The following is a 22,979-nucleotide window of genomic DNA, read 5'->3' on the forward strand; positions in this document are numbered from 1 at the left end:
CTCTAAGCTTCCCACTTCCTATTTTTCCGAGGACCTCATTGGCTGACTGCTCTTTATCTCCCCATCTGCCCATATCTCTGTAATTCTGTTCAGTTTGATGCTTGACAGGCAAATCCTTTAAGCAATACAAATACGATGCACCCACCTGCCTTCTCCACCAGTCTGCCCCTCTTTTCCACTAAGAAGTCATCTTTCTTTGCAACCAAATTGTGTTCTTCCTCATCCCTATGATTTGGGATCTGTGGACAAATACAGCTTATTTAGTATTAATTTGTTATATGACTAATGATGATATTCAGAAAAGATAATTTTTTTCCATTATATTATATACTTTGGGACCTCCTATGTTACCCCGGAAATAATTAGATACTGAAGGCCTCTGTAAGTACACATGTGCATGCTAATATAATTACCTGCTATGTGGTTCTTATCTCTCCAATGTTTTCGCAAACCATGGTTATACAAGGCTCTGCAAAGCTATTTATCGAATGGAAAGCACTGGGTAATTAGATATCAAATCGAGCTATAACTGTCCACTATTATCCTACTTGAACCGGATATACTTTACTCAACATACACATTCTTATCCTAATTGAAATCTTGTTCTTTCAATGCATGGAAAGTATCATTAAGAGTGCAACTTCCACAAAACCCCAAGGCATGTGTTTTCCTACAAAGAATAATTTCAATATTGACCTCATTTGGAATATTACATTCACCCTAACCTTAGATGCATGTAGATTTTTCTTTACAGTTTAAACTGTAAGAAAAAAAATTGACATTCCTACATATTTACACTTTCCAGTTGAACCACTGAATCCTTCAGTACAGTGACTGCTCAGTTGGTCTATCTTTGGTGAAATAACAGCTTAAACTCAAACAGGAAGGAATTTGATGCAGAAACAACAAAAGCCACTGATTCACCAACTCTTCCCAATATCAGAATTGTTTAACTGACAAACACAAAGCAGGAGGTCTGAGAAATAAACAGTGGACAAGTTATGTGTTCCTCCACAATTTCAATTCTTTTGGCTATAAAATGCGAACATGTAATATTTCTAATCTATAACATTTTTACTAGTGTTTACTGCAGAGAAAAACATAGACATGAATAATTTGGAAAGCAGAAGGCTAAGGCACAACTGACTTATAGACTTATATTCTTTCTTATAGAAAATCACTCTGCCTTCACTCAGAAAAGTCCATTATCTTCTTATGAAAATCATTATTATGTACAATAAATATATACGAATTAACATATGTCTTGTATTTAATGATTATACTCTGAGTTATTCATTCTCCTCTCTGTGGCAGCATAAGAGGGATAAGATAAATCCTTGGTAGGAGAAAGGACCACACACCTGGCTGGCACACGGTGGCTTTCCCATTGCTTATCCTTTAATGCTGCCATACTCACAGGTAAAAGTTCAGAGCAGGACACTTGTCATTTGCTAAGGTTGAGGAAACACATGTAAAAATGTATCTTAAGGAAGTGATCATGGATCTGGCAGTATGACTCTGCATATAAAAACGTGTGCTACCAAGGCTAATGACCTGAGTTAGTGCCTTTAGACCTACACCATGAAATAGACTTAACTAAGTCTTACAAGTTGTCCTGTGACTACCATATTCAGGCCATGGCATGAGAGCAACCACACATATACACACATAATAAATAAATGTAAATTTTCAAAAACTAATCATGAGCTGCCAACATAGTTATAAAACTACAGCTGAGCACATTTGTGTATCCCTTGAGGATTTCGCCATGGCAGCATGGAGACAGATACACTGTGTAGAGTATAAAAGACAGTAGAGTTAAGAATTAAGTTCAAAGGACTTGAGACCCCATATGAACAACAATGCCAAGCAACCAGAGCTTCCAGGGACTAAGCCACTACCCAAAGACTGGGTAGTGGACTGGGTACATGGACTGACCCTGGGCTCCAACCTCATAGGTAGCAATGAATAGCCTAGTAAGAGCACCAGTGGAAGGGGAAGCCCTTAGTCCTGCCAAGACAGAACCCCCAGTGAATGTGATTGTTGGGGGGAGGGCAGTAATGGGGGAAGATGGGGAGGGGAACACCCATGGAGAAGGGGAGGGGGAGGGGTTAGGGGAATGTTGGCCCAGAAACCGGGAAGGGAAATAACAATCGAAATGTAAATAAGAAATACTCAAGTTAATAAAGATGAAAAAAAGATATACCTAATATTAAAAAAATCTAAGTAAATTTAAAAAAAAGAATTAACTTCAAATCACAGTTTTGCCTTCATACATCCTACTAGCTTCATAAAGTTATTACTGCCTCTCCTATTCCAAAGGCCATCTGTAAGCAGGAAGAGAAAAACTACTTTAAAACATATTTTTGAGGACCAGACCCCCTAGTAAATGTATAGAACACCAGTCATAAAGCTGTACTAAGTCCATTTTGTACAAAGAGAGAAAAGAGGCAAAGGAGACAATTTAGAATATGCATGATTCATTAATTACAAATGTGTGCATTGTTTTTAAGCCCTCCATGGAAATAGTGTAAAGGTAAATGTTTGGCCGACTTGATTTTTTATCGTGTATACATATAAAAGCATCAAAAGATACACATTAGGAAAACACAATATTATTCAGCTAGAGAAATTGCTCAACAGTATGGAGTGCTTCTTGCACATACAGAGAACTAGGGTTTGATTCCCAGCACCCACATGTCAACTCACTTCTGATTGCAACTCTTGTATCAGATCAGACGCCCTTTGCTGCCCTCCGTAGACAGAGGACATGCACACATTCATACACTTTAAGTGGATAAAAATCTCTTTTAAAAAGAGTACACAATATTTAATTGCCTTGATAACCAATAAAAGTATAGAAAATATATTAATAATAATTGTGACAGGCAAATGATTGAAAGGCTTAATGTATACAACTTATCTAAAAGTTAATACAATAGAATTGGAATAAAATTACAACCAGACAACCTAAAGAAGGGAAACATGTGGTAATAGATATAATTGTGTGTCGTAATTAAAAACTGTGACATGATATTTTCAGCAGTGTTATTGACAAAGGTTTCTTAAAATTGTCATTATATCCAATACATTTTATGGGGTGGACTAGCAAGCTTCTTGGAGAATAAAGAAGTCTTTGGCATCTTGGAGGTAAGTAATGACATCAAAAGCTACAAATTATTGTTAACTCCTTCATCCAGGAATACTATTGACTGTATTCAAGAGCTAACACAAATACAAGTAATCTGTGAACAACTGGAAATCTGCTACATTCTTGTATACTTAATAGGTAATTATGAAATTTGTTTCATTTGCTTAAAGTAGTATATGTTATATTCTGTGATTCTAAAGAACCAAGTTTGGTTCTAAAAGTGTAGGCAATGTTCATGAAGAAGCAAACCTAATACCAAGCATCGTACGCCGCATCTTAGCCTGTTGAATGCTACTTGCCCACAATACCTGAGACTAGAGACGGTGTAAAGAACAGAGGTCTGTTTCTCTCTGCTCAAGACATTGGAAAGTCTAAAGATATAGTACCCACGGCTGGCGAAAACATTCTTTTTACAAGCAATGCCAGAAGGCAGGAAGTAAGAAAGTACAAGTGTGGGCAGACATTCAAGGAAGAGAAGGTGAGAGGAGAGCAACAGGAGGCAGAACTCACTTTGCTGGGAAACATAGAGACATTAGTCTGTTTATGAAAAGGGAACCTTCCATTATCTACCCACCTTGTAAAGGTCTCACTGTAGCAAGAAAATGAAAACAACCTAGTTGTCCATCAACAGATGAATGCATGTTGAAAGTCTGCTACATGTATAAAATGGAATGTTCTTCGGCACTAAAAAAGAAAAATGAAATGGCAACGTTTACAAAAAATTGAATTGACAAAGGTGTTACAAGAAAACGAATTGGATTGATAAGCATTGTATTAGGTGAGATACAGAATCTCAGGAAGAAATTAACTACATGTTCTTCCTCATATATGGATGCCCGCCTGTAATATATACATGAATAGAATTAAACCAATATAGGGGTTGGGGATTTAGCTCAGTGGTAGAGCGCTTGCCTAGGAAGCGCAAGGCCCTGGGTTCGGTCCCCAGCTCCGAAAAAAAAAAAAAAGAATTAAGCCAATATAGAAAACGCACACCTAAGGAAATAGGCAAATATGTGTGGATATATATTTAGATGCAAGTAGGAAATGGTCATTCAACAGATTAAATGCTTACTCGTGAGTTCACATATGTAAAGTACTCTGTATAAGTACATTGAATGCTCTCCCAAGATATCACACACTTTCAATGCAAAGTGAGTCCTTAAATGGACAGTGTCCACATGGGACTCCATGCAGGGTTGTTATTTCATAGGAAGACATGTATTCCAGACGTTTTCTCTGGATATTCCTACAGAATGTAGTACTTCGTGAGAGCTACACTTAGTGTATTTTATTCTTTAAGCAAGGATTTTAGCTACTTGAACGGTACAGTGTGACTCTTCCTGGAAGCATAAGTAGAATGCCATGATTTTGAAAACCTGGGAAGACCTGTGAAAATGGATTATTGTCCTTGAAGATCAAAGCATAATATGCCAGAAATTTGAAAATGATGGAAAATTTGTTTGTTTTCTCACTGTGGGTCATATTTCAAAATTGTAAGATTGTTGATGAATAAAATATTTTATTTTTTAAAGGTTCACAGTGTAGTGTTGAAGACTGTTTCTAACACACACATTTCAGAAGGTACATTCAAACACAGGCAAATGCAGTGACAGAGAATGAGAAGGGAAACATACCATTAGAAACTGCAAGCATATGCAAAAGTCACGGTGAAAATTACATGATTTTTATTTGGGACAACGATTCTCAATGTCATTTGCTATAAAATGTGCAAAATATACCTTTTATAATCTTCTATTTTCCTAAGATCTGTTTCTCTACTTTGTCATACAATTTTAAGAGCCTACAACATATCTACTTTACTCCAGTCTTGAAGAGGGAAGCCAAGTCTACCTGCCTTAAGCAAAATAATTTCATTAAGACATGAGCTAGCCCTGACCCTTCTACAGTTTCTATGAATTTAAGGCTGTATCACTTCCCACTGCAACAAAAGCTACTTCGACTTACTCCGTATATGGCAGTAAAAGAAGCCAACTGAGCATTAAAATATAGTATCATTAGAATTCTGTTCTGAACCTTCTACGAGTAAGCCAGCATATCATTATTTTTATTTCATCGAGTTTTTTTTTTAATGACAAATTTTGACTGCAAACTCTTTTCAGAGTGGAGAGTTCAAATTAAAATGTCAGTTTTGATTCAGTGACGATGCTGTGCTTTCAAAATATTTAAGCAAAATATTTTCATTAATACAAAAATGATTGGATGTTAGACTATGTAAATGTCATGATAAGTTCCATCACTTAGTAAAAGGATGTCAGGCCTTTTTACCCTAATCTGCAAACTTGATGTGCATGAAAACTTCAGTCTCAAACATCTACATGCTCATATGCATGTTTGCATAAATATTTAAAGCATAATGCAAAGAAGTCAGGGTCTTTGCACTGTAGTTTTTCTGATGCACACAATAGACAGTACACTCTTACGAGAAGCAGTCTCAAAGAATTATTGACATCAGCACTAATTAGATGTCTGTATTTTGATATAGATCCTACTGGTAAATTATACTGTTGAACATTTGAACGCTGGGTTCTTTCTCTTTTCATTATATTTCTGGGAAGAAGAGATTCAAAATAGAATCTCAACGTGTAGCTCAAGCTAGCCACGAGCTAACCGTCTGCTCACTTCAACCTTCAAGTACTGAGATTTCAAGCATTCCTGACGTAAGTCTGGTACCTTTCCATATATCTATATTAACTCCTTTGTGTTCTTTTGTCCTATGGGAAATCAAGCTAGACTCCGAACATTCATCTTCCTTTAGGCTGACAGTTTCCAAAGTAACAGGATGTACTCCATTATTGCTTAGAAATATCTAAAAGAGCTGAACATCCCTAGTCTCCTACTGAGTCCACATATCAATGTGGATGCAAATATCTTCAAAAATGAAGCAACGATCACTACTGTTAAGGAGAAGATACTTCTGGACCACTTCATTTAACTTCTTTCTCATCCACCTTACATCCAGGATCAAGGATTTTCTTTACTTCACCGCTTTTCTCCCAAAACCATCTCCATTGTTCTTTACTTTTCTCCAAATTTTTCAAAAAGAGTTGGGAAAAACTTACTTCATTCCTGACAAGCTCAGTATTTCTGAGTGTTCTTCAGGCTACAGGATATGTATCACAACTGTAAGCACTTTCAGGGGAACAGAGCAGAAGCACATGACATATATGTTGTTCATTTCTTGTTTCGGTATTCAAATTTCCTGCCATTTAATTAGTCGAGTGAGTCTCCAAACTGTTCATACAGGTTTCACATGTTCTTTTCCTCCTTTCAAACTCTTTCCCCCTTTTTGTCTTGTATTGAAAATAGAGTCTTTTCACATCCAATATATCCTGATTATAGTTTCCTCTTTCCCTACTTCTTCCAGTTCCTGTCCCACCTCCTCACCCATCCAGATCCACTCCTTTTATTCCTCTTATTAGAAAAGAGCAGATTATTAAGAGTTAACCAAACACAACAAAATAATAAGCTGAAGTAAAAACTATCATATTGACATTGAACACAAGAACCCAACAGGAGGAAAAGAGTCTCAGCAGCTAGGATAGGAGTGAGAGACCCACTCACCCTCACAGTCAGGAGCTCCATAAAAATAGTAAGCTGATAGCTATAATGTATACGAAGGACCTGGTGCAGCTCCGTGTGAGCTCTGTGCTTGCCCCTTCCTTCTCTGTGAACTCACAGTGCCTTGCTTAATGGGTCAGGAGGGCTGTGTATTCCTGCTGTCCTCCATCTGCTCTGCCTCTTACAATCTTTCCACCTCCTTTTCTGCATGATTACTCGAGTTATGAAGGGAGGGGCCTGATGAAGACCTCTAATTTAGACTCTCTCATCGCATAATGTCTGGCTGTGCATCGCTGAGTCTACCCCCATCTGCTGCCAGAGCAAACATCTCTGAAGATGACAGGATAAGACTATGAATACAGCAGAATATTATTAGGAATCTTTTTATTGATTTTTTTAAAAAAATCTAGAGTGTTTGATTGTTTTTACCCTAGACCTCTAGGCTTACTAGTCTCTGATTCTTGGTTACCAAAGAAGTATCATTTTTTGGGCTCCTTCTCATGCAGTAAGCCTTAGAGGAAATCAGACATTGGTTGGCTACACATTCTGTCCTGCCATTATTCTACCATATTTTGCAGTCATGACAGATTGTAGGCCAAGTGTTTTGCAACTGGGTTGCTCTGTTCATTTCTCTTTCAATAGATGGCCGAGTACCTTCCCACCACAAAGATACTAGGACATAAAGGTGACGGCTCCATGTGGGTACTAGCTCTATTTCTCCGTGTCTCCGTGTTCAATGAGTTGTGCAGGCATTTTTCTCAGAAGTGGGGCCTTGCTGTCAGTTTACAGAAAGCACCATTTTGTTTTAGCAACAACCTGGGTTGTTTGGATATTTCTGTGAGACACCCTTGGCCAACAACTCAACTGAATGAACCCTAGCCCCACCACCGGAAGCCTCGCCTGGCTATAAGAGACTACGAAGGTGAATTGAGGCTGTATCCCCCATTATGAGGAGTCTTCTTTAGGATCACCTTCACAGATTCCAAGGACCACCTTCACAGATTCCAGGAAGTTTCCATTGTACTAGGCTTCCACAAAACTCTCCAAACGCCCCCAATTCCAGCTATCACTCTCCATACTCTCCCTCCATCCCATATCCCCTGTTACTTCACTCCATCCCCATCTCTACCTACCTCCACTCCACCTATATATATATATAGAGAGAAAATCCATTTCTCTATCCAAGGGCTATCTCTATATTGCCCCCAAACCCTTCCTCGTTACCTAACCTATCTTGTTCTGTAGATTGTAGCTTGGTTATCATTCACTTAATATCTAATATCCACTTATAAGTTAATCCATACATATTTATCTTTCCAGGTCTGAGATATCTCACTCAGGATGATATTTTCTAGTTCTACTCTTTTGCATGCAAATATCATGATATCACTTTTCTAAAAACAGCTGAGTAAGAACTCCATTCTGCAAATGTACCAAAATTTCTTTATTCATTCTTCTGTTAGGGACATCTAAGTGGTTTCTGATTTCTGGCACCTCTAAAAAAGTCAGCACTGAACATAAAGAACAAGTGTCCTCATGGTAGGAGGAAGCATCCTGTGTGTCTAACTGCTGCTGTGCTGAGTTTTCAGATTAAAAGGGTATAAGGATATTTTAGATTTATTTATCTTTTTTATGTGTGTGAGTGTTTTGTCTGCACGTCTGTATGTAGTATGTATGTATGTGAACCATGTGTGTGCAGTTTCCAAAGAGGCCATAGAGGATATTGGGTCCCCAGAAATTGGAGTCACAGATAGTCGTGAGATGCTAATATAGGGTCTGGTAACCATACCTGGGTCCTCTTCAAGTGCAGCAAGTGATCTTACCAACTGAGCCATCTCTCTTGCCCTAAAAACTTTTGATTGTAAACTTCTAGCACATAATTATTCATTTATTCCAGTTCTACTTGCCAGGACATAGTAAACATTGCTCCTGCAGTTTAGCTGCAGGAGCTACAGCCCTGAATAGCTATAACAAGCCCTTTTTTTCCACAAGATTCACAGGCTAACTCATCATAATCATCAGTTGAGTCTGATTTTCTCCTACACAAGATCAATGGGAATGCTTAACAATTATGTAATAAAGAGAAGTAATTGAATCATAAAGCTAGTCAACCATTAAGCTTTAACATGATTTGCTTTAAGAGAAGCAAATAGGTAAAGAAGACAAGCTATACCACTTTAAAAATAACCTGTTTTGTTTGTTCAACTTTGTAACAATGTAAGTATTCTATATCATTATAGAACAAAATTAACATTGAAAAATAAATTATTCCTTGTGCATAAATAATGTCTTAGTCATGTCTTCTATTCCTGCACAAAACATCATGACCAAGAAGCAAGTTGGGGAGCAAAGGGTTTATTCAGCTCACACCTCCACATAGTTGCTCATCACCAAGGGAAGTCAGGACTGGGACTCAAGCAGATCAGGAAACAGGAACTAAAGCAGAGGCCATGCTTTCCTATAGCACCCAGGACCCCCAGCTCAGGGATGGCACCACCCACAATGGGCCTGGGCCCTTCCCCCTTGATCACTAGTTGAGAAAATGCCTTATAGCTGGATTTCATGGAAGCATTTCCTCAACTGAGGCTCTGTCCGCTGTGATAATTCCAGCTTGCGTCAAGTCGACACACAGACTAAGCCAGTACAACTAATTGCTTATATAACCACCAGAGACCTATTCAAAGCAGTAAGCTTTGCAGTATTGGGGAGTGAACCCTAGGACTCACAGTGGTTGCCTGAAGATTTTTCTATGGAGCAACTCCTCAGCCCTCAAGAAACCTTCTTTTATAATGTTCTATAACTTTTCTATCAATATTTTTATTTGTTCTTTGCTAATTTCATACTTTTTGAATTCAGTTATACATTTTTTGAATTTTATCTAATCTTTTTTATCATGTATTTTGATCATATTTATCCTCACTTGTCCTGTCAACTCCTCCCAGACATCCCCACTGCATCCTCCTCCAACTTCATGTCCTCTTTCTTATTCTCAACCCACTGAGCCCTATTAGTGTTGCCCACATGTGTAGGGCAGGTCCCTGGGACATGAGCAACCCTCAAGCAAACTTATGAACAGAGGAAACTGACAGTCAATTTGTGTTTAGATAGACAAGTATGGATGTGTCCATATGAACTCTAAGACCATAAAGGTTTAAAAAGACAGAGCAAAAACCTCAGTAACAGTACTGTTCAACTGAAATTTTCCATGTAGCAAACAAGATAAAGCCAGTGGTTTCATAATACACTACTGTCAAGGAGACATTCAAATTGTCACTGAGAATTTGAGGACAATGAATTATCAACGTAAAATGAAATATTATTCAAAATAAATTGAATATTTTATTACAAACTTGCAATGTGCTTCTCTTAGGGTTCTATTTCTGTGAAGAGAGACCATGACCAAGACAACTCAGAGGTTCGGTTCATTATCATCATGACTGGAAAAATGGCAGTGTCCAGGCAGACATGGTGCCTTTCCTTTAACACATTTCCTTCAACAAAGTCACATCTACTCCAGTCAGGCCACACCTCCTAACAGTACCACAAGCTATGTCCCTATAGGCCAAGAATTCAAACATATGTGTCTATGGGGGGCATTCCTATTCACAGTGCTGCTACCTGAAAAACTGATATCTTGAGCTAAAGATGTAGTAATATGTGACAGCCCCTATGGAATTAGAGATAAGGAAGAGTTCAGAAGTAAGAGGAAGAGAGATATGTAAAAATATGTAGGCAAATAGTCAAATAGACAGACAGATATCATGTATCTTTCACTACAGATGCTCAGGCATGTTTCTCTGTTATGATGAGTGTATTCTATTCCCACAGAAAGGTACCCGGGCACTGGCTAAAGTCATTGGGACCTAATAGTAGGCAATTAAATTGCCAGGAACATGCCTTGAAAGAGCTATTGCAAACCAGCATCTTAGTCTCACTTTTTCCCCCATACCCTCTGGAGAAGTTAGCATGTCACCCTCATCATACTTTCCACAATGACATTTGTCATAGGTCCAAAACCAAACTGGCTCTTTGACAAGAACTGAAGCCAGGAGACAAAATAAAAACCTTTTCTTTATACACTAGAAACAAGCAAGCAAAGGTCCGACCCCTCTCTCAGTCCAAATCCCTTAACAAATGATTACTTTTTCCCACAATGTTTTGCAGTCACACAAATTTTTCTGCATTTATGATGCATCATGCAAATTTATGCATGATGGCTGCACTCTTTCACTCAGCAGTAAGCTTCTGTAGATCTAATGGCCACTTGGAGTGTGTCTTTGCAGTTGAGACATTATCACAACATATGCTAAGTCAATAAATCAATAAAAATGTAGCAGTTGATAGTATCTACAATGTTTGCCCCTTTCCTTCTTCTCTGATGGGATGCTTACCATAAGCACATTCTACTCTCAATTCACAGAGAATCAAATTCCAAAAGAATATATCTCACAATGATAAATGCCTATGCATTTCTCGAGAATCAGCTAAATCCGCTATAAAACCTTGAATACTTTCTAAATCAAACTTCCATGCTTGCCATTTTTACAAACTAAAGAAATTGGTTTGAAGAAAACTGTTCTAAAGTACTGTTTTACATATAATATCTACCTCCAAAAGGTGTTGAATATCCGAAGGCCAGGTTTTATAATGTTATAAATAAATATGCCTTTATTTTAAATGCACTTCAATTTTACAAGGCTTCTAAAGACAAGCGATATACAAAGACCTCTACTTCGGATCCCTAAAGGGGTAAGCAAACTTTAAACTTTGATTGGAGATGTATCATTGCAGATTAATGGGTGGCAATGGCTGAGTGGTTACTGTGCAGCGGGTGCTGGACTCAGCAGTTTTATGACCCTCTCGCTGAGTTTTCGCAATGACACCCATGTGAGTTAGGGTTTATGGAAGGCCATAGAAGGGTCTGGAGGAGTGGAGCAATGGCCCAGGGGCACATAACTGCAGAACTGGGACTGTTGTCTATTGAGAGTAAGCATTGACCAGCTGAAGCAAGGACAGTGGGAAAGGAGGGGAGAACAGATTAGAGGTTGAATGAGAGGCAAGGTGATCTGCAAGCTTGGGAGTTAGACAGTTCACACCTCACCATGCTTGCTGCTGGAGTTCTCCTATCTTCAGGTTCTGTATAGAACTGGAGGATATTGAAACAGTAGTCAGGACTGTGTGAGAGGAGGAATATAGGTCCATGCTTTACAAACAGTAGATACTGATGATCATACCAGTGTTATGGGCATTGGCATTCTCATGAATGGTATGCCCTAGGGAATTCCTCAACCCTGTGTCACACTCTCATCAGTGACATGAACTAACCAACTGTATACCCTGCGCAGATGCTCCTGAAAACACAAATATGTAATCCAACTTCTTGTTCCTTGAGAAATTTCCTTACCAAACATTTTAAAATATTGTGCATAAAAAGAGTGTAATAGCCAAAAGACACTGTTGGCTTCAACTAATCACAATCCATGAGCTAAACTACTGTTATCCATGTCTTTCCCCTATCTGGCATGCAGAATACCTTACCCTGTGCCCGTAAAGGCTTAGCAGAACATGTCTGCCATGATTAACCTCTCCAGTAGCACTCCCACTCTATGCTTGGTTTCACATAGAGATAATGAGGGTCGTTATTTTTTTCCTTAGAGAAAATAATCCTAAAGGCTCAGACCTAGAAGAAGAAATGGTCATGAGAGGTCACTGGAGGATCCAGCCTAAGCTCACCCTCATTCTGTGGATCTGCAATTTGATTTCTATCCAATAGGAATACTAACTGTCCACCTCTTAGGATGTCCAAAGAAATAAAGGACCAACCTTTTCTGAACTCCATCTGTACCATTGATCCAAAGGGATTGGAAATGAAAATTCATGACTCCAACTTCAAATTCATCAGCCTTCAAACTGGTACAGAGTTTAAGAAATAATCAGTAGCCAGGCAGTGGTGGCAAATGTCTTTAATCCCAGACCTTAAAAGCAGAGACAAGAGGCTCTCTGGGTTTGAGGGCAGTCTGGTCTTCACTGTTCTAGGACAACCAGGGCTACAGGAAGAAACCCAGTCTAAAAAAAAAAACCAAAGAAAACAAAAAGCAAATGAAAAAAGGAAGAAATAGAGTCAATTAATTGAGGTGTTGAGGGAGACTGAGTATTGCAGATAACTTTATCTCTTTATTGACCCATTAAGACAAAAGGCACACCATTGTAGAAGAGTGTTGACAATTCCCACATTGGTTATAGGACCCAGTGTTTGCTCGTGAAGGCAACCTGTAATTTGTTGTGCTTCTATGCAGAATGGCTAGCTCAAAACACCAAAGAATATTTCACTCACAATTCATGGGTCAGAATTAAAGGAAAACAGTTATAAAAGGAAGTGTCTACTTATATCTTGGAAATAACTTTACAAATATCTTGACACAATACTTCAGATATCCAAGGTAAACAAATTCTGTTCTTCCCATACGTCACTCTAGCTACACGGGCCCTGCTTTCTAGGGCACTCGCTTACAGTCTATAGAGATACTTTGATTCTGTTTTTATTCACAAAGTCAGGAATGAAGAGCCTATCCTTTTAACAAGGCACAAACATTTCTTAGAGCATAAAGCCATTTATATTTTTCCAGAACATCTGCTCAGATGTTTATACTTTTAATAATACAGCTATTTTTACATAAATAAAGAAAATGTGGGACATAAATACAATGCTAAGTGAACAACCTTGCTGCGGAGCCAGCCCTAAAATAGGATTTTTATTGTTGAAATCTTCCTGAGTGCACTCTGCATTTATGAGATTAAGCTGCACTGAAGTCTGTTTTATCTGTCCCTGAAATTATTTTGTCAGTCTCTTTAACTATCTAAGTATCTTTTACTGTTGGAATTAAAAACCAAGGGCTATCATTAGTATTCTTATAAATCTTTGGTAGAAAACCTGTATACAAAAGAAGAGAAACTGGATTTGATTTTCCATAAGTGGGAGATTCCTTACAATCAAAGAAAAACAATGGTCCGTCAGGCAAATTCCACTTTTTCCAAAATTTATATTTTCCCTGCTCAAATTACGCAGGGAAAAATTATGAGCGAGTATTCAAGGCAAGCTTGGTCACGCTCACAGATCCAGGGAGTAAGCTTTCTTCTGTGCTCCTATACAATGGTTGCTGAGTAACATTAGCATAATCCTGAATTATTACGAAAATTAGGGGTCAGATTTGCTTTACTGGAGAGCTCAACCTATCTGAATCAGGCCTGAGAGGCCGGAGCATTCCAGATGTGAACCTGGTGGTAGGTGTAAAGTGCACCACATGGAGAGAATGTGCACAGTAAGGAAAAAGACAAATTACCCAGAGCTATTACAGTCATTAGTCCCATCAGCCTGGGAAGCCCTCCCACTGCATTTTCAGTTCAGTGTGTAGAGCGGTCTTGGGGCTTATCACATCTTGCAGGGGGTCGTCTTCTGCCATGCATAGTCACATAGCTTGACATTTCACTTAAAAAAAAAAAAATCCTGGGCTCTCATGCTCCAAGCAGGCTTCTGTTTCCCAGCCTCTCAACCAGTAGCTAAAATAAAGGGAGCCAGCCCAGGCTGAAGGCTGCAGCCATTCATCTAAATGCAGAAATGCATCCCTTTGAGAGACTCTCATTGCTCCCTCACACGGTTTTAGGGTAGAGGCACAAGTCTCCGCTGCGGTAATGTTCCAGAAGCACCTTTGAGGGTTGTTTCGCTACTATGTTGAATATTTCACCATGACTAAAAGATAACAAATCTATGCCACAGGGAACGTCATGAAAAATGAAAGCTCAGGAGACAAACAGTACAACAGAGTGGTTTCCTCAAGACATGTGTAAGTCTAGAAGTACACAGGGATGGTGTGTATTACAGGAATTCATCAGGGAAAGAAACAGACAAACGTACATATATGTGCACACATATATCAAGTATAACTATGTGTGTGCTTGAATTTAAGCTTGGGGCATATATGCCAAAAAGTAATAACTTGTGCTAGGGATTTATGATTTTTAAAAACTGTCCTATGTACTCTCTAAGTTATCCTCCTTGCTGTGTATTCTCTTTGGTTAAAAAAAAAAGAAAGTCATAGCTGATGTCACATGACTTCAATCCCAGCCCTTGGGAGGCAGAGGCAGATGGATCTCTGTGAGTTTGAAGCTAGCCTGGTCTACATGGTAAGTTCCAGGAGAGTCAGGACTGCATAGAAGAAATCTCTGTGCAAAGAAGTGCAGGCCGACAGGAGCCAGATGTAGATCTCTCCCGAGAGACACAGCCAGAATACAGCAAACACAGAGGCGTATGCCAGCAGCAAACCACTGAATTGAGAATAGGACCCCCATTGAAGGAATCAGAGAAAGAACTGGGAGAGCGTGAAAGGGCTCAAGTCCCCATATGTACAACAATGCCAAGCAACCAGAGTTTCCAGGGACTAAGCCACTACCTAAAGACTATACATGGACTGACCCTGGACTCTGACCTCATAGGTAGCAATGAATATCCTAGTAAGAGCACCAGTGGAAGGGGAAGCCCTTGGTCCTGAAGGGACCCATCAACAGTTCTCTGCACCCAAATCCCGTGGGAGGGAGAGCTAAACCTTTAGAGGGGCAGACATGCCTGGGAAGCCAGAAGAGACTAAACTCTGCCCACATTTCTGACTCCAGAGGAAAATACCTAACACCATCTGGGACCCCAGTGCACTGGGGCCCAGGAAAAGGCAGCACAGGCCCTACTGGTTGCTGCCCTCAAGGAGAGCTCAAAAGGAGCCCCCCACGAGCAACTTCAGCCGAGGGACCACTGGTAAGACCAATTTTTCTGCTCCAAGCAACCTGCCTGGTGGATCAGGACACAGTCCCACAGGAACAGCTGAAGAACAGTAGACAGGAAAGATTGCACGCCCGAAAGCAGAACACTCTGTTCCCATAACTGGCTGAAAGAAAAGAGGAAAGCAAGTTTACAGCACTCCTGACACACAGGTCTATAGGACGGTCTAGCCACTGTCAGAAATAGCAGAACAAGGTAACACCAGAGACAACCTATGGCGAGAGGCAAGCACAGGAACACAAGCAACAGAAACCAAGACTACATGGCATCATCGGAGCCCAATTCTCCCACCAAAGCAAACACTGAATATCCATCCAAACACACCAGAAAAGCAAGATCTAGATTTAAAATCACATTTGATCATGATGATGGAGAACTTCAAGAAAGACATAAAGAACTCCCTCAGACAAACGGAGGAAAACATATGTAAACAAGTAGAAGCCTATAGAGAGGAATCACAAAAGTCCCTGAAAGAATTCCAGAAAACACATTCAAACAGGTGAAGGAATTAAAAATGGAAATAGAAGCAACAAAGAAAGCACAAAGAGAAACAACCCTGGATATAGAAAAGGAAGGAAGAGACAAGAGGCCATAGATACAAGCATCACCAACAGAACACTAGAGATAGAAGAGAGAATCTCAGGAGCAGAAGATTCCAGAGAAATGATTGACACAATGGTCAAAGATAATGTAAAATGGAAAGAGCTACTGGTGCAAAACATACAGGAAATCCAGGACTCAGTGAAAAAATCAAACCTAAGGATAATAGGTATAGAAGAGAGTGAAGACTCCCAGCTCAAAGGACCAATAAATATCTTCAACAAAATTATAGAAGAAAACTTCCCTAACCTAAAGAAAGAGATGCCCAAAAACATACAAGAAGCCTACAGAACACCAAATAGATTGGACCAGAAAAGAAACTACTCCCATCACATAATAGTCAAAACACCAAATGCACAAAACAAGAACCCAGATGCCCTTCAACAGAAGAATGGATACAGAAAATGTGGTACATCTACACAATGGAATATTACTCAGCTATCAAAAACAATGACTTTATGAAGTTCGTAGGCAAATGGTTGGAACTGGAAAATATCATCCTGAGTGAGGTAACCCAATCACAGAAAAACACACATGGTATGCACTCATTGATAAGTGGCTATTAGCCCAAATGCTTGAATTACCCTAGATGCCTAGAACAAATGAAACTCAAGACTGATGATCAAAATGTGAATGCTTCACTCCTTCTTTAAAAGGGGAACAAGAATACCCTTGGCAGGGAATAGAGAGGCAAAGATTAAAACAGACACAGAAGGAACACCCATTCAGAGCCTGCCCCACATGTGGCCCATACATATACAGTCATCCAATTAGACAAGATGGATGAAGCAAAGAAGTACAGGCCGACAGGAGCCCGATGTAGATCGCTCCTGAGAGACACAGCCAGAATACAGCAAACACAGAGGTGAATGCCAGCAGCAAACCACTGAACTGAGAATAGGACCCACCATTGAAGGAATCAGAGAAAGAACTGGAAGAGCTTGAAGGGGCTCGAGACCCCATATGTACAACAATGCCAAGCAACAAGAGCTTTCAGGGACTAAGCCACTACCTAAAGTCTATACATGGACTGACCCTGGACTCTGACCTCATAGGTAGCAGTGAATATACTAGTAAGAGCACCAGTGGAAGGGGAAGCCCTGGGTCCTGCCAAGACTGAATCACCAGTGAACTAGATTGTTGGGGGGAGGGCGGCAATGGGGGAAGGATGGGGAGGGGAACATCCACTAAGAATGGGAGGGGGAGGGGGATGTTTGCCCAGAAACCAGGAAAGGGAATAACACTCGAAATGTATATAAGAAATACTCAAGTTAATAAAAAACAAAAAAAAAAGAGCAACACCTACAAAAATTGGCTGTGTCCTGCCATATATTGGACCTATGGCCACTTCTAATTATTCATATTTACCCCCCCACTAGGTTTTTTTAATTATGGAAAGCAACATCTCTGAGTGTGAAATTAAATACTCTTTTACAAAGAAACTAATCCTTTTGATAAAAAGTCAGAAAATTTATATCATAAATATTTGGAATAAAATTTTCTTCAATAAAAAAAAAGAATATATCGAAAGAAACAGACCGGATAAACAGTTCTCTGCACCCAAATCCCGTGGGAGGGAGAGATAAACCTTCAGAGAGGCAGACAAGCCTGGGAAACCAGAAGAGACTGCTCCCTGCACACACATCTCGGACGCCAGAGGAAAAAGCCAAAGACCATCTGGAACCCTGGTGCACTGAAGCTCCCGGAAGGGGCGGCACAGGTCTCCCTGGTTGCTGCTGCTGCAGAGAGCCCCTGGGCAGCACCCCACGAGCGAACCTGAGCCTCGGGACCACAGGTAAGACCAAATTTTCTGCTGCAAGAAAGCTGCCTGGTGAGCTTGGGACACGGAAGCAGAATTTCTCTAGGAGGCACGGTCTGTGTTTACCGGAAGTCCCACACCCGCGGATCCCGGCCCGCAGCAGCTCTCTGCTCCCAGACCTGGTGAGAGAGAGACCCAACTGCCTGGTCAGGTGGGCACTCCTGAGGCTGCAGAGCGGAAGAGACCACCAACACTGCTCACCCCTGCCCACATCCCTGGCCCAAGAGGAAACTGTATAAGGCCTCTGGGCTCCCGTGGGGGAGGGCCCAGGAGCGGCAGGACTTCTGCGCCTGAGACACCGCCGGAACCTGAAAGAAACAGACCGGATAAACAGTTCTCTGCACCCAAATCCCGTGGGAGGGAGAGCTAAACCTTCAGAGAGGCAGACAAGCCTGGGAAACCAGAAGAGACTGCTCCCTGCACACACATCTCGGACGCCAGAGGAAAAAGCCAAAGACCATCTGGAACCCTGGTGCACTGAAGCTCCCGGAAGGGGCGGCACAGGTCTTCCTGGTTGCTGCCGCTGCAGAGAGCCCCTGGGCAGCACCCCACGAGCGAACCTGAGCTTCGGGACCACAGGTAAGACCAAATTTTCTGCTGCAAGAAAGCTGCCTGGTGAACTCAAGACACAGGCCCACAGGAACAGCTGAAGACCTGTAGAGAGGAAAAACTACACGCCGGAAAGCAGAACACACTGTCCCCATAACTGACTGAAAGAGAGGAAAACAGGTCTACAGCACTCCTGACACACAGGCTTATAGGTCAGTCTAGCCACTGTCAGAAATAGCAGAACAAAGTAACACTAGAGATAATCTGATGGCGAGAGGCAAGCGCAGGAACCCAAGCAACAGAAACCAAGACTGCATGCCATCATCGGAGCCCAATTCTCCCGCCAAAACAAACATGGAATATCCAAACACACCAGAAAAGCAAGATCTAGTTTCAAAATCATATTTGATCATGATGCTGGAGGACTTCAAGAAAGACATGAACACACTTAGGGAAACACAGGAAATCATTAATAAACAAGTAGAGGCCTACAGAGAGGAATGGCAAAAATCCCTGAAAGAATTCCAGGAAAACACAATCAAACAGATGAAGGAATTAAAAATGGAAATAGAAGCAATCAAGAAAGAACACATGGAAACAACCCTGGATATAGAAAACCAAAAGAAGAGACAAGGAGCTGTAGATACAAGCTTCACCAACAGAATACAAGAGATGGAAGAGAGAATCTCAGGAGCAGAAGATTCCATAGAAATCATTGACTCAACTGTCAAAGATAATGTAAAGCGGAAAAAGCTACTGGTCCAAAACATACAGGAAATCCAGGACTCAATGAGAAGATCAAACCTAAGGATAATAGGTATAGAAGAGAGTGAAGACTCCCAGCTCAAAGGACCAGTAAATATCTTCAACAAAATCATAGAAGAAAACTTCCCTAACCTAAAAAAAGAGATACCCATAGGCATACAAGAAGCCTACAGAACTCCAAATAGATTGGACCAGAAAAGAAACACCTCCCGTCACATAATTGTCAAAACACCAAACGCACAAAATAAAGAAAGAATATTAAAAGCAGTAAGGGAAAAAGGTCAAGTAACATATAAAGGGAGACCTATCAGAATCACACCAGACTTCTCGCCAGAAACTATGAAGGCCAGAAGATCCTGGACTGATGTCATACAGACCCTAAGAGAACACAAATGCCAGCCCAGGTTACTGTATCCAGCAAAACTCGCAATTAACATTGATGGAGAAACCAAGATATTCCATGACAAAACCAAATTTACACAATATCTTTCTACAAATCCAGCACTACAAAGGATAATAAATGGTAAAGCCCAACATAAGGAGGCAAGCTATACCCTAGAAGAAGCAAGAAACTAATCGTCTTGGCAACAAAACAAAGAGAATGAAAGCACACAAACATAACCTCACATCCAAATATGAATAGAAAGGGAAACAATAATCACTATTCCTTAATATCTCTCAATATCAATGGCCTCAACTCCCCAATAAAAAGACATAGATTAACAAACTGGATACGCAACGAGGACCCTGCATTCTGCTGCCTACAGGAAACACACCTCAGAGACAAAGACAGACACTACCTCAGAGTGAAAGGCTGGAAAACAACTTTCCAAGCAAATGGTCAGAAGAAGCAAGCTGGAGTAGCCATTCTGGTATCAAATAAAATCAATTTCCAATTAAAGGTCATCAAAAAAGATAAGGAAGGACACTTCATATTCATCAAAGGAAAAATCCACCAAGATGAACTCTCAATCCTAAATATCTATGCCCCAAATACAAGGGCACCTACATACGTAAAAGAAACCTTACTAAAGCTCAAAACACACATTGCACCTCACACAATAATAGTGGGAGACTTCAACACCCCACTCTCATCAATGGACAGATCATGGAAACAGAAATTAAACAGTGATGTCGACAGACTAAGAGAAGTCATGAGCCAAATGGACTTAACGGATATTTATAGAACATTCTATCCTAAAGCAAAAGGATATACCTTCTTCTCAGCTCCTCATGGTACTTTCTCCAAAATTGACCATATAATTGGTCAAAAAACGGGCCTCAACAGGTACAGAAAGATAGAAATAATCCCATGCGTGCTATCGGACCACCACGGCCTAAAACTGGTCTTCAATAACAATAAGGGAAGAATGCCCACATATACGTGGAAATTGAACAATGCTCTACTCAATGATAACCTGGTCAAGGAAGAAATAAAGAAAGAAATTAAAAACTTTTTAGAATTTAATGAAAATGAAGATACAACATACTCAAACTTATGGGACACAATGAAAGCTGTGCTAAGAGGAAAACTCATAGCGCTGAGTGCCTGCAGAAAGAAACAGGAAAGAGCATATGTCAGCAGCTTGACAGCACACCTAAAAGCTCTAGAACAAAAAGAAGCAAATACACCCAGGAGGAGTAGAAGGCAGGAAATAATCAAACTCAGAGCTGAAATCAACCAAGTAGAAACAAAAAGGACCATAGAAAGAATCAACAGGACCAAAAGTTGGTTCTTTGAGAAAATCAACAAGATAGATAAACCCTTAGCCAGACTAACGAGAGGACACAGAGAGTGCGTCCAAATTAACAAAATCAGAAATGAAAAGGGAGACATAACTACAGATTCAGAGGAAATTCAAAAAATCATCAGATCTTACTATAAAAACCTATATTCAACAAAATTTGAAAATCTTCAGGAAATGGACAATTTCCTAGACAGATACCAGGTATCAAAGTTAAATCAGGAACAGATAAACCTGTTAAACAACCCCATAACTCCTAAGGAAATAGAAGCAGTCATTAAAGGTCTCCCAACCAAAAAGAGCCCAGGTCCAGATGGGTTTAGTGCAGAATTCTATCAAACCTTCATAGAAGACCTCATACCAATATTATCCAAACTATTCCACAAAATTGAAACAGATGGAGCCCTACCGAATTCCTTCTACGAATCTACAATTACTCTTATACCTAAACCACACAAAGACACAACAAAGAAAGAGAACTTCAGACCAATTTCCCTTATGAATATCGACGCAAAAATACTCAATAAAATTCTGGCAAACCGAATTCAAGAGCACATCAAAACAATCATCCACCATGATCAAGTAGGCTTCATCCCAGGCATGCAGGGATGGTTTAATATACGGAAAACCATCAACGTGATCCATTATATAAACAAACTGAAAGAACAGAACCACATGATCATTTCATTAGATGCTGAGAAAGCATTTGACAAAATTCAACACCCCTTCATGATAAAAGTCCTGGAAAGAATAGGAATTCAAGGCCCATACCTAAACATAGTAAAAGCCATATACAGCAAACCAGTTGCTAACATTAAACTAAATGGAGAGAAACTTGAAGCAATCCCACTAAAATCAGGGACTAGACAAGGCTGCCCACTCTCTCCCTACTTATTCAATATAGTTCTTGAAGTTCTAGCCAGAGCAATCAGACAACAAAAGGAGATCAAAGGGATACAGATCGGAAAAGAAGAGGTCAAAATATCACTATTTGCAGATGATATGATAGTATATTTAAGTGATCCCAAAAGTTCCACCAGAGAACTACTAAAGCTGATAAACAACTTCAGCAAAGTGGCTGGGTATAAAATTAACTCAAATAAATCAGTTGCCTTCCTCTATACAAAAGAGAAACAAGCCGAGAAAGAAATTAGGGAAACGACACCCTTCATAATAGACCCAAGTAATATAAAGTACCTCGGTGTGACTTTAACCAAGCAAGTAAAAGATCTGTACAATAAGAACTTCAAGACACTGAAGAAAGAAATTGAAGAAGACCTCAGAAGATGGAAAGATCTCCCATGCTCATGGATTGGCAGGATTAATATAGTAAAAATGGCCATTTTACCAAAAGCAATCTACAGATTCAATGCAATCCCCATCAAAATACCAATCCAATTCTTCAAAGAGTTAGACAGAACAATTTGCAAATTCATCTGGAATAACAAAAAACCCAGGATAGCTAAAGCTATCCTCAACAATAAAAGGACTTCAGGGGGAATCACTATCCCTGAACTCAAGCAGTATTACAGAGCAATAGTGATAAAAACTGCATGGTATTGGTACAGAGACAGACAGATAGACCAATGGAATAGAATTGAAGACCCAGAAATGAACCCACACACCTATGGTCACTTGATTTTTGACAAAGGAGCCAAAACCATCCAATGGAAAAAAGATAGCATTTTCAGCAAATGGTGCTGGTTCAACTGGAGGGCAACATGTAGAAGAATGCAGATCGATCCATGCTTATCACCCTGTACAAAGCTTAAGTCGAAGTGGATCAAGGACCTCCACATCAAACCAGACACACTCAAACTAATAGAAGAAAAACTAGGGAAGCATTTGGAACACATGGGCACTGGAAAAAATTTCCTGAACAAAACACCAATGGCTTATGCTCTAAGATCAAGAATTGACAAATGGGATCTCATAAAACTGCAA

This window comes from Rattus norvegicus, chromosome 2, assembly GCF_021556685.1.
Source record: "Rattus norvegicus strain SHRSP/BbbUtx chromosome 2, alternate assembly SHRSP_T2T, whole genome shotgun sequence".
Classification (NCBI taxonomy): domain Eukaryota; kingdom Metazoa; phylum Chordata; class Mammalia; order Rodentia; family Muridae; genus Rattus; species Rattus norvegicus.